The sequence below is a fragment of the Crinia signifera genome, chromosome 19 (genome assembly GCF_055691185.1).
Source record: "Crinia signifera chromosome 19, ASM5569118v1, whole genome shotgun sequence".
Classification (NCBI taxonomy): Eukaryota; Metazoa; Chordata; class Amphibia; order Anura; family Myobatrachidae; genus Crinia; species Crinia signifera.
This window is the reverse complement of record NC_139226.1, coordinates 104,941,180-104,954,888: the sequence shown is the minus strand read 5'-3', so window position 1 is coordinate 104,954,888 and position 13,709 is coordinate 104,941,180. Positions and strand designations below refer to the sequence as shown.

General features: G+C 43.9%; 1 protein-coding gene across 1 annotated transcript in view; it reads left to right on the top strand.

Annotated features, from left to right (window-relative positions):
* The first annotated feature begins 11,981 nt into the window (after positions 1-11,981).
* Positions 11,982-13,709, top strand: part of LOC146041996 (uncharacterized) — a 40,468-nt gene continuing 38,740 nt past the window's right edge. Inside the window, exon 1 of the mRNA XM_083161885.1 lies at positions 11,982-12,320. The gene's annotated coding sequence lies outside the window, so the exon portion shown is untranslated. The remainder of the gene's footprint in view (positions 12,321-13,709) is intronic.

Below are 13,709 nucleotides of genomic sequence, written 5' to 3'. Positions count from 1 at the left end.
CAGCCTTTCACAGTAATTAACCACACATCTACCAGATAGAGGCGCTCAGATAATTAGTATCCAAATAATTTAAATAATTGGCGCCAATGCACTAGGTATTCAATGTTTTGTATCCATAATGTTATTGTTTTGATTCAATTTCATAGGGAACAGAAATAGAATTTGGCAAATGGTGGTACATGGGACTAATCGCGGGAAACTTTGTTGCGGTAACTAAATGTTGAAACTGCATTAGATACAAGATGGCAGAGCGCCATTGGCCGACCCTGGCCAATGGGAGTATAGCTGGCCATACATTAGAATGGCCTGCATATTATAAGATCGTATGATCGATCGAGCGATCGTATCTGCTATGAAACACATACGATCTGCTTATGACCGCAAGCCATCCTGACGGATCATATGTGCAGCATGTATGATCAGTTGAGCGACCTCTCGACCTGCGTGACTGCGAATTGCACTGAAATAATTCACAATGTGCACACAATCGGGCTCAAGGCCTTTCAAAAACATGTGTTCCGACCTGATATCGTTCTGATGTATGGCCAGCTTAAGACGTTATTTAGAAGGAGGGTCCATTAGTACTGTCCAGAGTGTCCTGAGGACTGCAGGGTGCATGCCTGAAGCATGTAAAAGACACTCTGGGCATCAGTAAAGCAGGAACCCCGCAAAGGACAGTGGGACATAGATGATAATGTGCCCACCTCCCAGAGACATAGGCTCTGTGATAGCACTACACCTATACCAGGGTTGCCTACCCTCCCGGAATGGCCGGGAGGGTCCCGGAGATCGAGTCCCCCTCCCGAACCCCAGAAAGGGGGGTAACTCTCCAGCAATTCCCTTCATCTCCCGCGAGCCCCCCCTTCCGGCGGGGGGGGGGGGGGGGGGGGGGGGGGGCGTGGGTCAAATGACGCAATCTGTTTCAAACTTGCTGTATATGGAGAGAGGATTGGAGATTGGAGGTAGGAGAAGATAGGAACTGGGAATGGGGTGGAGAGTTTGTGGGTTCAAAAATGTCAGTTCGAAGTGAAAGTGAAACCTGTCACAACTGAAAGTGAAAGTAAATTGCAGAAGACGCCATTTAGATGGGTTTTTAATTAGACTACTATGTTTATCCTTATTCTTATGTGAGGACATACCTAAAAACGGTGAAGGGTCGGCATCAGTCTCCACAGCAATGGGGGTCAGAAGAAAATAAAAGTAATTGACCTTCTCTATTTAAAATAGTTGCCCCCCATTAAAATGATTGCCAGGTGATCATTATCTTCACCAGGCAATAACCTCTAGCTGACAGAAAAAGCACCAGGGATGGGGAGGGGGGGGGGGGGGGGTCCCTTCTTTCAAATGATGAGGCCTTTCATTGGTTATTGTCTGATGATCACGTTATGGAGAACATTGTTTTCTCATTAATGAAGAAGGTTTTATACAGTAGCTTTAACAGTACCAAGAGATGTTGGGCTGCCATATGCTTCCTATATGTAATAATAATAATAATAATAAAAAAAAAATACATATTGCTTTTGTAGAATCCTGGTTTTAGGAGTGGTGGATTAATGCTGAGTGACACAATCATTAGGTCAACAATAACTAAGTTGACATTCATAGTGATGTTAATTAAACAGTTGATAGTCATCGTGTTGACATTTTCAGAATGTCGGCATATTCATAGTCAACAGTTCAGATGTCGACATACTGTATGAAATCTTGACATTCTCCGACTGTAGACAGCTGAGCTGGGAGAATAAAAGGTAAGTTCTACTTATGCTGCGTCTACACATTGCGTTTTGACAGGTCCCTTTTAAAAGAACCGGTTTGGCAGGAAAGAGCCTGCACATTTAAATCTATGGCTGCATCTACACATTGCGTTTTAGCAGGATGCAGTGCAACAGGAGCTGTTTATCAGGATGCAGCGGAATAGGAGCTGTTTACCAGGATGCAGTGGAACATGAGCTGTTTAGCAGGATGCAGTGCAACAGGAGCTGTTTAGCAGGATGCAGTGCAACAGGAGCAGTTTAGCAAGATGCAGCGGAACAGGAGCTGTTTAGCAGGATGCAGTGGAACAGGAGCTGTTTAGCAGGATGCAGCGGAACAGGAGCTGTTTAGCAGGATGCAGTGGAACAGGAGCTGTTTAGCAGGATGCAGTGGAACAGGAGCTGTTTAGCAGGATGCAGTGCAACAGGAGCTGTTTAGCAGGATGCAGCGAAACAGGAGCTCTTTAGCAGGATGCTTACTCAATAGGATATACTGTATACACAAGCCTGCTGCATCCTATTAAACAGGATCCTGTTCAACTGCATCCTGCTACAACGCAATGTGTCGATGTAGCCTTACTGATATTTGTTGATTCCCTCTCAGAGAGTTTCCAGATGGGAGATGCAAATATCCAGTGCATGGATTGGAGCAGGCAGGGTTGATTTAAGGTTCAGTCCATCCTAGGCAAAACATAATTGTCATTAGCCAACTACCGCCACTCCCCCCCACCCCCATATCACATTACTGCCTCATTAGTCAGAGTCAGTCCCAACTCCCAATGATAGCCAAGACAACACCAACCTCAACACTCCACCTCCTGTGGCGCAACTGCAATATAAAAAAGTAATAATACAAAGAAAAATAATCACTCGGCCTCTCGCGCGGCTCCATCAGACCCTGCTGTAGGGATACCTGCTGCATTATTCCTGAGTTTCCCAGACTTTCCGTCAGAGAAGGCATGCGCACAGCATCTATTCTGTCAAATTGGGGGGGGGGGCTCCGAACTGCCCCCCCGCAGCGGGACACCTCCGGCCGCGGGTGGGACAGCAGCACAGGACCCGGTAATCGGGACTGTCCCGCTGAAATCGGGATTGTTGGGAGGTATGTGGATGTGTCACAATTCTTTCCTTCTTGTAATGCCATCAAAGTATTACACGGTACACTGCTATTCCTTATCCTGAACACTTTATATATGGATCAAAGTAAACAAACAACTTTAACAGTTGCTACTGAGTGAAATCCTCAGTGACGCAACAGAACTATCTGTGCCAGTTAATCATCCCTTAGTTCTGAAATGGAACTGATCAGCTGCCTTCGCTTGTGTGTGACTAATATTAAAATTACATTATAAGCAGAGCCTGGAGCAGGACGGCAGTTTAAATTAGATTCAATTTTAACATCATAATTACAAAAATTATTATTTAAAAGACTTATGCATTGAAAGCTTCATTAATAATTGATGCTATTAAGGACGTTTTATAATCATCATTAGTATGTAGTGGCAAATGTAGAGTTAGCCGCAAAATGAGCATATTTTATTGTCAAATAAGATCACGCATAAAACTTGCATGCAGCCGACCTCAGATCCCTGCAGCTGTGTATATACGAGGTACTGTATAAGCTGGCATGAAATGTACAGATACGGCATCAGCATGAGCATAACCTGCAGGTAATATTCTAAGGGAATAATCAGGTTAAGAACGTTAGTGACCGCCATATAATGCAAAGACTGTTAATGACTGCCATATAATGCAAAGACTGTTAATGACTGCCATATAATGCAAGGACCCTTACAGACCTCCATAGAATGCAAAGACTTTTAGTGATCGCCATATAATGAAAAGACCATTAGTTATCGTCATATAAGGAAAAGAGCATTAGTGACGCCATATAATGCAAAGCCTGTTAGTGACTGCCATATAATGCAAAGACCATAAGTGACCACCATATAATGAAAAGACCGTTAGTGACCGCCATATAATGCAAAGACTGTTAGTGACTGCCATAGACCATTAGTGACCACCATATAAATGCAAAGACCATAAGTGACCACCATATAATGCAAAGACCATTATTGACCACCATATAATGAAAATACCATTAGTGACTGCCATATAATGCACAGACAGTTAGAGACTGCCATATAATGCTAAGAACATTAGTGACCGCCATATAATGCAAAGACTGTTAGTGACTGCCATATAATGCAAAGACCGTTAGTGACTGCTATATAATGCACAGACCGTTAGTGACTGCCATATAATGCAAAGACCATTAGCGACTGCCATAGACCATTAGTGACCACCATATGATGCAAAGAACATTAGTGACCCCCATTTAATGCAAAGACCGTTAGTGAGCGCCATATAATTAAAAGAACATTAGTGACCGCCATATAATGCAAGGACTGTTAGTGACTTCCATATAATGCAAAGACCGTTAGTGACTGCCATTTAAATTAGATAGTATCAATAACTATTATAAAGCACAGATAGTAGTTGTAACCTGAGAGTATCAGTCATGTCAGGCTCCATAGCAATGTTTTGAAGGGGCCACTGTTCCAGATATCCCTCCACGGCAAATGTTGGGATGCAGGTCAACAATAAATAGGTCAACAGTCAACAGGTGGACCACTATTGGTCAACAGGCCATAGGTCGATACATGAAAAAGGTCAACATACCGTAGGTCGACATGGTCAAAAGGTCAATATGAAAAAGGTTGACATGAGTTTTTCATATTTTTTTTTCAGAAAAGGAGTTTTTTTTTATGCTTAAATATCCAAGTAGATATAGAGGAAGACTACAATAGTATGCCCGAAGCACGGTGAGGGAAACGTTGTACATGTCAACGTAAGTTAACAGAGACACCTAAAACATGTAAAAAACTCATGTTGACCTTTTTTCATGTTGTCCTATTGCTTGTGTTGACCTAAGCCATGTCAACCTTTTTAATGTGTCGAGCTATGGCTCGTCGACCAATAGTGGTAGACTGATTGACTGTCGACCTTATGACCCATAATTAAGGTCGACCCTATGACCCTAACCTGGCACTGAGTGATTCCCATCACCACTGAAGAAGCACCTGGGTAGAAGGCAATACAGAACCAATGGTAGTTCAGCGAATTGCTGTTTCCTGAGTCCAGGTGCTTGACACTGGTTTCCTTTATGCCGGGATGGGTGCCTTGGTGCACCGGCGGAACCCTCTTTATTGAACCACCTTCGTATAATAGGGAAATTCACTTTTCATATGGGATGTTGCTATGGACAATCAGAATTTACTTTGTATTTATTTAGCACCTCTGAGACGATAATAGATAGGATATGTTTGGTGGCCCGTAGCAACAGCCCATGTGAAACTGAACTCCAATCATGGTAAATTTCCCTCCAATGTCTTTCCAATTATATTTAAATTGGGTGTACATGATATAGCAAATAATACAGTACACATAGTGTTGCTTTCTTATACAACGGTGGACCCTTATGCTGGGTGCACACCAGGACGACTAGGACCCTATCCCCTCAATCTAGATCCAATTCCGACCAATTGGATGTAGATTGTGTGCTGATTGGGCCCTTTTCTGTCCTGGTATGGATCGATACCGATCCGATGCGCGGTCCCGCGGGTCGGTCGGTCGTTATTGAGATCCTACCTGCTGCAGGTAGGATCTCAATGACGACCATACAGCCGGGTGCGGGTCGCCATCGGATCGGACCCGCTCACGGTGCACATCGTGAGCAGGTCGTGCCCCCCCCCACGTCACCGTGAGCGGGTCGGACGAGCCACTGACGACCCGACCCGCTCACGATGTGCATCGTGAGCGGGTCGTCCTGGTGTGTACCCTACATTAGTCTTTTAAAATTAGATTTTTCTTTGTGCTGTTTATTAAACTTGAAACTATACCGTGCTAGCTGAAAGTATCACTTTGTTCTTGCTGGAAAAATGTTGCCCTAATTATTGGACAAGCATATATAGGTCACTCATAGGATAATTGCAGATGAGTTCATTCATTATGGATTCCATTAAATAAAACAAAATGCAATTTCAATTAAATGTCAACCAATCGTATGGAGTTATTTTTCTCTGTGTGTTTCACGGTTCTCTATTTTCCAATTTTTTTATTTTGAATTTAGTTATAGAGATGTCCGTGGACCCCTGTGTTTTGATTCTGTTTCTAATTCATCATCGTGTTTTAAATTTGGCAAAACCACCCTCTGTGTATTGTTTCTGAATTGGTTTTTGGTTCATTAACAAATTAATTTAAAAAAAAGACACCAATTAACATTCCTAAAGATCAATAAAACCGGCTAAAGCCATGTCTTTTTTTGCAATCCAAATCCAGATTTAAAATACAAAATCTGAACCGCGAGAAGATGGGCCAGATTCTCTAAGCTTCAAAAGTGATAAAATGGATAGTGATAAACAGCCACCCAATCAGCTCCTACCTGCCATGTTACAGACTGTGTTTGAAAAATGTCAGACAGGAGCTGATTGGCTGGCTGTTTATCACTCTCCAATTGATCACTTTTGAAGCTTAGAGAATCTGGCCCAAGAACCGGGACTTAGTTCGAATTGGATCTCTTCGGGTGTAGAGATGTGTGCCGAATGACTGGCCGATGGTCGGGATCCCACCTGTTAGTAAACTGACGTCGAAATCCCAACTGTTTGACTGCCCAACAGTACCGCATGCGCAGTCTAATCCCAAATTCCAGTGATTGAAACTCCAATCCCGGGATTCAATTCCCAGCAATTTTAAGGATAAATCCCGTGATCCCGCCGATTCCAGGATTGGCCACCCTACTGGCTGCTGTGTAGATATTGGGTATTGCATGTTACTAAAACTAATGTCAAGTTTATTTGCAAAGATGAAGCATATCAGCAGATAATCATCTGCGCAAGTACTAAATCATCAGTAAGTTTTGGCAATACCACTCTGAAGTGTTTTGATTTTGGTTTTGACTTTAGATTTCATTAAAATGTATAAAAATAGATACATTTATGTAATTTGTACCTGTTTTCATATTTATGGCACTATTGTCAATATTTTCCTGCTGAAACGGCACCTGGAATCACAATGGAGTCTTACATGCAATCCAAAAAACGGCAAGATTTGTTTTTAGATCCAAGATCCAAACTTGGGGTATGATCAAAGCCAGCACACAGGGGTAGATGTAGTACCTGTTGTTATGGGGGAGGAGTGGTGTCTGCTATCTTTAAATAGCATGCTAATATGCAGAGCAGCTTTTCGCAGGACAGTCTGGCTTTTTTGGGACTGTCTCACATCCCGCCCGAGACCGACATTTTCCCTCGGTGGGAGGGGGGTAGCATTTGGGAGTCCCCCTGTCATCTGCTGCTCCGAGCAGCGGAGAATATATGCTGTGCTCATGCGCACAGCTTCTATTCAGAAAGGCAGAGGGGCTGGGGGCAGCTTACACAGCACTGGCTATGCCCCACAGTGATGGAAAACAGGAGCCATGCCTCTTTTTCGGGATCCACCACGCGAGTGTCCCGACCCGTCAGTTTGGAATGTTGGAAGATATAGTGTATGACATACTTGCTGACTGATGGCCCCGCCCTCCTCACTGAGGAAGGAGGGCGGGCTATCACCGGGAGCGAAAAGGGTCGGTTTGGGGGCGGAGCCACAGACGGGCTGACCTATTTGGTGGCGTGGCTAGAGTTATTGCGTCATTTTAGCTACGCCACCTGCCGTGCAATTCCGGTATTTCAGGCATTGCACTGCGGCAGGTGGGGCTAAAATTACGTGATTGGGTCATTTGACCCACAGACCCCCCTCAAGGGGCAGTTCGAGGGAGATGGAGGGCTATTCCGGGAGGGAAGGCAACCCTGGTGTATGAACAGTTAGTAGCATTGTGATGCACAGATTAGATCCATGCACATCCTTATGGATGAGCAAATTTTACTAAATCAGACATTAAGGGGGAAATTTACTAAGAATACGAATGCAAAAAGTTGCATTCGTATTCTTAATACGAATTAATATGACAGCATACCTCGTATGCTTTGTCGTGTTCCGGAGGGGGATTTACAAAGCAGTCAAATACTTTGTAACCCTCCGATGTCGTATTAATTCGTATTAGCTGGCCGTATATACGGCCGCTAATATGAATTAGTGGAGGCAGTCTGCATGGATCAGTCAGATCCGTGCAGGCTGCAAGGTGTAAAAAAAAAAAGAAAAATAAATAAATAAAAAAAAAGCGGCGTGGGGTCACCCCACAGCTGTAACCAGCACCAGGCTGACAGAGCCGGGGCCGGTAATTAAAAATCAGGGAACCCGACAAATAGGGGTTCCCTGATTTTTAACAACCAGCCCCAGGCTCCAGGTCCGGGACTGGTTCCCAAAATACGGGGGACAAAATGACTATGGGTCCCCCGTATTTTAAGAATAAGTCCCATGCTCAACCAGCCAGCAGGGTAATGCCACAGCCGAGGGGAGACTTTTTATACAAGTCCCCCCGGCCAAAGCATTAACCCTCTGACCAGTCAGCCTGGCCAGGGGCCCTGGGACTTACCTGACCAGGCTGAAGCCTGGTGCTGTCCTCGATGCCCCTGGGCGTTGGGCATCGAGCTGATTGTGTGTAAAAAAATAGAATAAACGATTGTTTTTAACTGTGGAACTATGAGTCCCAGCAAGCCTACCCTGCAAGCTGGGACTTGGAGAACCACAAGTCCCAGCCTGCGGGGCATTAAAGGGCCCATTGGGTCTTGTAGTTCCACAGTTAAAAAAATAGTTAAATAAACACACACTGACACACCAGAAAAATAAAACTTTAATACATACACTTATCTATCTTGCTGGTTATGGCAGTGGGGGGGACCCCACGCCATTTTTTATTTATTTATTTAATTTTATTTATTTTTTTTACACTGAAGCCTGCACGGATCTGACTGATCCATGCAGGCTTAAAGCCGAATACAACAGAAAAATAAGGTGTATTTTTCTGCCGTATTTTCGTGGCCATTAGCGGCCATACACGGCCGCTTAATAAATCAGGAATCACCATTCTATTGAATGGTGATTCCTATCGATGGTGTAGACATTCGTATTTGTAAATACAAATACGAATGTCCCATCCATAGGAGTACGAATTTACGTATTTTCGGGATAGTAAATTGCGAAAATACGAATGTGTAAAAAAAGGTGTATTTATGCCTACGAATACACCTTTTTTTTACGAATTTAGCTTAGTAAATTTCCCCCTAAATGCCACAAAAAGACATGTGACTTTTAGTATTGAAGATATTTTGTACTTTAGGCACAGGAAATATAATGCAACATGGACGCACTCATGTGGCTAACAAGAGGAATTGCATACTGAGCAAACTGCCATCTGCACCAAGAATGCAGACATTAATGTTGTACATACAATGCTGGCAAGCGCACTACCGCATGGACATAGGTCTATCTCTTTTATGGGGTGCTGTATTTTTTTGTACCAGATGCTGCTAGTGCATGCTTGTCTACCCTCCTGCATTCTGCAGGAGACTCCCTGAAATAGTAACAATCTCCCTGCCTCCCTGCAGAGTCATGCGATCTCTCTTATTTCTCCTAACCCATTACATTTCTCTTAAACAAATCAGAGATAAACACATTCAAACTGCATCAATTCCCTGCATAATGATCCCTATGGCTACATGCATGGGGACGCGGTACACTTATGTGTACACACGGTCAGATGTGCCTTAAAATCCGATCCCGATCCGATCAGATCGGGATAGGATCTTAAGGCACATCAGATTTGCATACAATCTTGACTATATAGTGCAGATCTGCACTATATAGTCTTGGCTGCCCTGTCTATCTGATTTAAGATTTCAGCTGACACGGGTTGGTGCATCGGGGTCGCATCGGGGTCCTGGTAAATGTGCTGTCACAGGACTCAATGCAGTAAGATTGCATTTCCCATTACAAGTGTTACTAACATGAAAATACAAATTAAAGGGTTTGGACCAGTTTTTCCACAAAACTGCTCCAAAACGCCATTTAAAACATTCAGGTGATACTAACATAATGTAAAAAGGTGTGAAAAGGCAATTTTTCACATTTATTCTAGTAAGTTATTGCCCATCAATTAGTTACATTGTACTAACCTGTTATCCTCTGGGTCAGTTATGTGGTGGTGGACAGGTCTGTTCTTCTGTTTGTCCCCATACTGTACTTCATGGATGGCAGCCCCAATCCTCGCAACCCCTTATCCCCCATATTGCAAGTTCATACATCTGCCCCAAAACATTCTGCTCCTTGACCTCCCTCTTAATGTATGATTGCCATCACCTGTGTTGAACTAGTTCATTGATGAGAAGAGTGTTTCACCACAGGTGACAGCATTCATACATTAAAAGGGAAGTCCAGGAGCAGAGCATTTTGTACCTAATGGAATGGGTCATGTTGGAGGGTATGTGTCACATGGGCCATCCTTGTAAGTGCCCCACGGAACCGACCGGCGATGGCGCCCGGCAGCTGCGACACCTGTTCTGGGAGAGAGAAGACAGGCTGGTGCTGCTTTTCTTCCCCACTCAGTAGGGATGGGACATCGAAAGAAAACATCAGTTGAATGATGTTTTTCAACATTGGTTACAAAACATCATATATACCTAAACATTGGTACTCTGAAGCCGATGTTAACCAATGTTAACAGATGTTTCCATATTTTATTTATAACCTGCCTACTTAAGCATATAATACACTAATACACTTCTAAAATGATAAATAATCCTTCTATTAAGTTTATCTTATTGGTGGCTTAGAGTTTACACACACACATTGGATAAATTATTCATGTTATGTGGTAACTAAAATTTGTTACGGAGGGGAAAAAAATGAAGCATTAACTAGCAAAACTTTATTGCAGCAACTCATCTTTACGGCCACTGCTTACGCCAGTTACGTTAGCCGCTACGTGAATCGCGATTGTCCCCTCACGATTGCTCCACCATGTTTCGGGCTAGGTGGCCCACTGTGCTTCGCTTGCCACAACATTACTAAAGGTAATAGTAGATGGTGGCGTGGACCCCGAAAATAACCCTCGCGGCTCGCTATATGCTATGTAAGTTCCGTAGCGTAAGCGGTGGCCGCAAAGATGAGGAAGTAACATTTTTAATTTGATATTTAACAGTAGCAACAGGCTTCAACCTTAAGTTGAACATAGAAAATAACAAGAATCTGTCCATACAGTGCAACATAGAACATACTGTACCTTAATATTTGTTGCAATATTAGGAGTATACTATACAGTAGCTTTAATGTTCTCACTTCCTCTTTAGTTAATCTTTTTCTCTCTCTTCTCCTCTCTCAACTGAAGTCTGTATCACCACACAGATGCACTAAGCTTCAAAAGTGATAAAATGGAGAGAGATAAACCACCAACCACTCAGCTCCTGCCTCACATTTTTTAAACACAGTCTGTGACATGGCAGGTAGGAGCTGTTAAAGGTATATGATTCTAGTCATTCTATAATTCTAAAGCCTTGAAAAAGACAGGTTATCCTGTCGAAACGCGTTGGAAGGAGAGGAGCCTTGCTGTACTTCTTTGGGGAATCCACCACTTGCATGCGGTTATGATTGGGGTATAAGGCCAATACCCCAGTCACCAGGTACCGTGCTCCTTCCATCTGGTGTTCCCCAATATTCTGTTTTTACACCAATAAATGTGTACACCCCTTCCCTGAAAGAAGCCTTTCTGTCTTTTATATGGTGCAAATTATGGATTCATATTGCAATTGAGAGACCTGGGTCCCTTTCCCTAAGTAAAGAAACCTTGATGCGCCTGTACCAGCAATTCCGACTTGTGAGTACGGTACGCATCCGGTTACCCAAATCCACCTGTGGTGAAATCCCCTAGTGTCGCAAAAGATACCTTTATGAGCACAAAATTTCAATCTTGAGCGTGAGTACGGGTACGCTATTGAAGAACCCTCTCCCGTGTTGTGATAAAGATTATTTCCCTATCATCAAGGTTCTAACCTTTATCATCATTTCTTTCCATTTCTTTCGTCGGATGTGTTAACACCTCTTCATCGCCCCTGGTCCCTTTCTGTACGAATTGCATCCACGTGGGGTTGAGTGGTGACCCCTTCTTTCGGACCGGCAGAAGAAGAGTGACTGCGCCTTGGGACTGATTACTCTTTGTTTGTTTGTATATTCTATAATTCTAGTCCAGGAGATCCTGGTGGACCAGATGACATGCATCTTTTAATTATCTAATGAAAACCAGATGTTCTGTTGAAAACAACAGGATATGTTATGTAATGATCTTTCCAGAATAGTCTTTGGAAAGGACCCTTCACACACACACACTGAAACAAAGTCATAAGACCAGCCACAATAAGTGCCAATAGAATACGCAGTTAGAATACCATACTTGGACTTAGGAAATGATGGTTATGACGTATTACTAGGAGTGTCAGCCCGAATCATCAAGTTATAAAACTAGCCACAGCTGCACCCAAGTTTTGAGTTTGTCGCATGGTGGTCGTGGGTGTCACATAAGGAGAGGAGTTAGGAGATAAGCAGTGATGGGGAAGTCGAGACGTGAAGATGTTTTGTTATGTGGTATTGTATTGAATTACATTCTTGTGTATGATGAAGAATAAATAATTATATCTTTTATAATACTTCTGGTAAATATCCTTCTTGCAGGGGCATGGCAATAGCACTATGTGGGGTAAAACCACACCTTTAACAGAGCTGATTGGCTGGAGGTTTATCACTCTCCATTTTATAACTTTTGAAGCTTAGTGCATCTGGCCCAGTGTGTGTCACTGCTTTGTATGATTTTTAAGTTGTCTATGAATATAAAACAAGGAGTGAGCTTGCTGCCGAAAGCAGTGACAGCAGCACCACACAGTGACACACACACACAAAAAAAACCATTGGAAAATGGAGAAAAACATCGGGGGAGAAATCTAGCGATGTTGAGGAAACATTGGATCCTTAACATTGCAGGGTTAAACACAGTGACGTGCGGTGAGGTTAGTGGTTGGTGAGGCACTGGCTTGGTGGAGCCAGCACCGATGGACTTTCTGGGGAACAGTGAGTGCGGGTTGCTTCTGACACATTATGCCACACACTGTAATGAACATGACCCATTATGACACACACTGTAATGTCCCTTAAAAATTATGCCACACACCATAATTACAATGGAAGTGGGTGAAAGGCAGAGGTTACGGACAGAAGCAGTATGGGAATGGCAGTTTATGACAGGGAGGAAGTAGAGGGATGGAGCAGTAGGGAGAGGAGAGTGGAGGAGCAGAGATCACAGACCCTCTTCTCCCTCCAGACTGAAATTGAGCTTAGGGCAGGCAGCAGATGAGCCTAATTTACTCACTGTAGATATTAAGGGTCTGGCCTCTAGCGGATTGGAGCAGGCTGGGTGGCAGCAACATATATGAGCCATTGTGACTCATAGCAATGAGTCACAATATGCCACCTGCATGCCGCCAGTTTCCATTGCATTCCCCACCCCGCTGTTTCCCCATATGCCCCCTGTGCATCCCTAGTCTCCCTGACATTCCTGATTACCTTGCTTCCCCACATGCCCCAGTCTCCCTGACATTCCCCATTACTTTGCTTCCCCACATGCCCCAGTCTCCCTGACATTCCCCATCATCCTGCTTCAGTGAACATCGAACATTGAAAGCATAAATCTGATGTTACCGATGAAACATCATATGATTACCCATCCCTACCACTCAGCACACGGCACTGAGCAATCTGTGCTGAGCGGGGGAGAGAGGCAGTGCTGCAGCAGCAGTCTGTCCTCTACCACCACTGCCCAGCTTCCTGCAGCGGGGGAGGGTGGGCGCAGGCCCCAGGCCCCACCACCCGACCCCAGGTTAAAAAGTAAACACCCCCCCCGGCCCCCTCTCGACGGCCCTGGGTATAGGAAGTATAAAAACTGAAGAAAACACTGTATAGCAATGTAATATTACTGCCCAC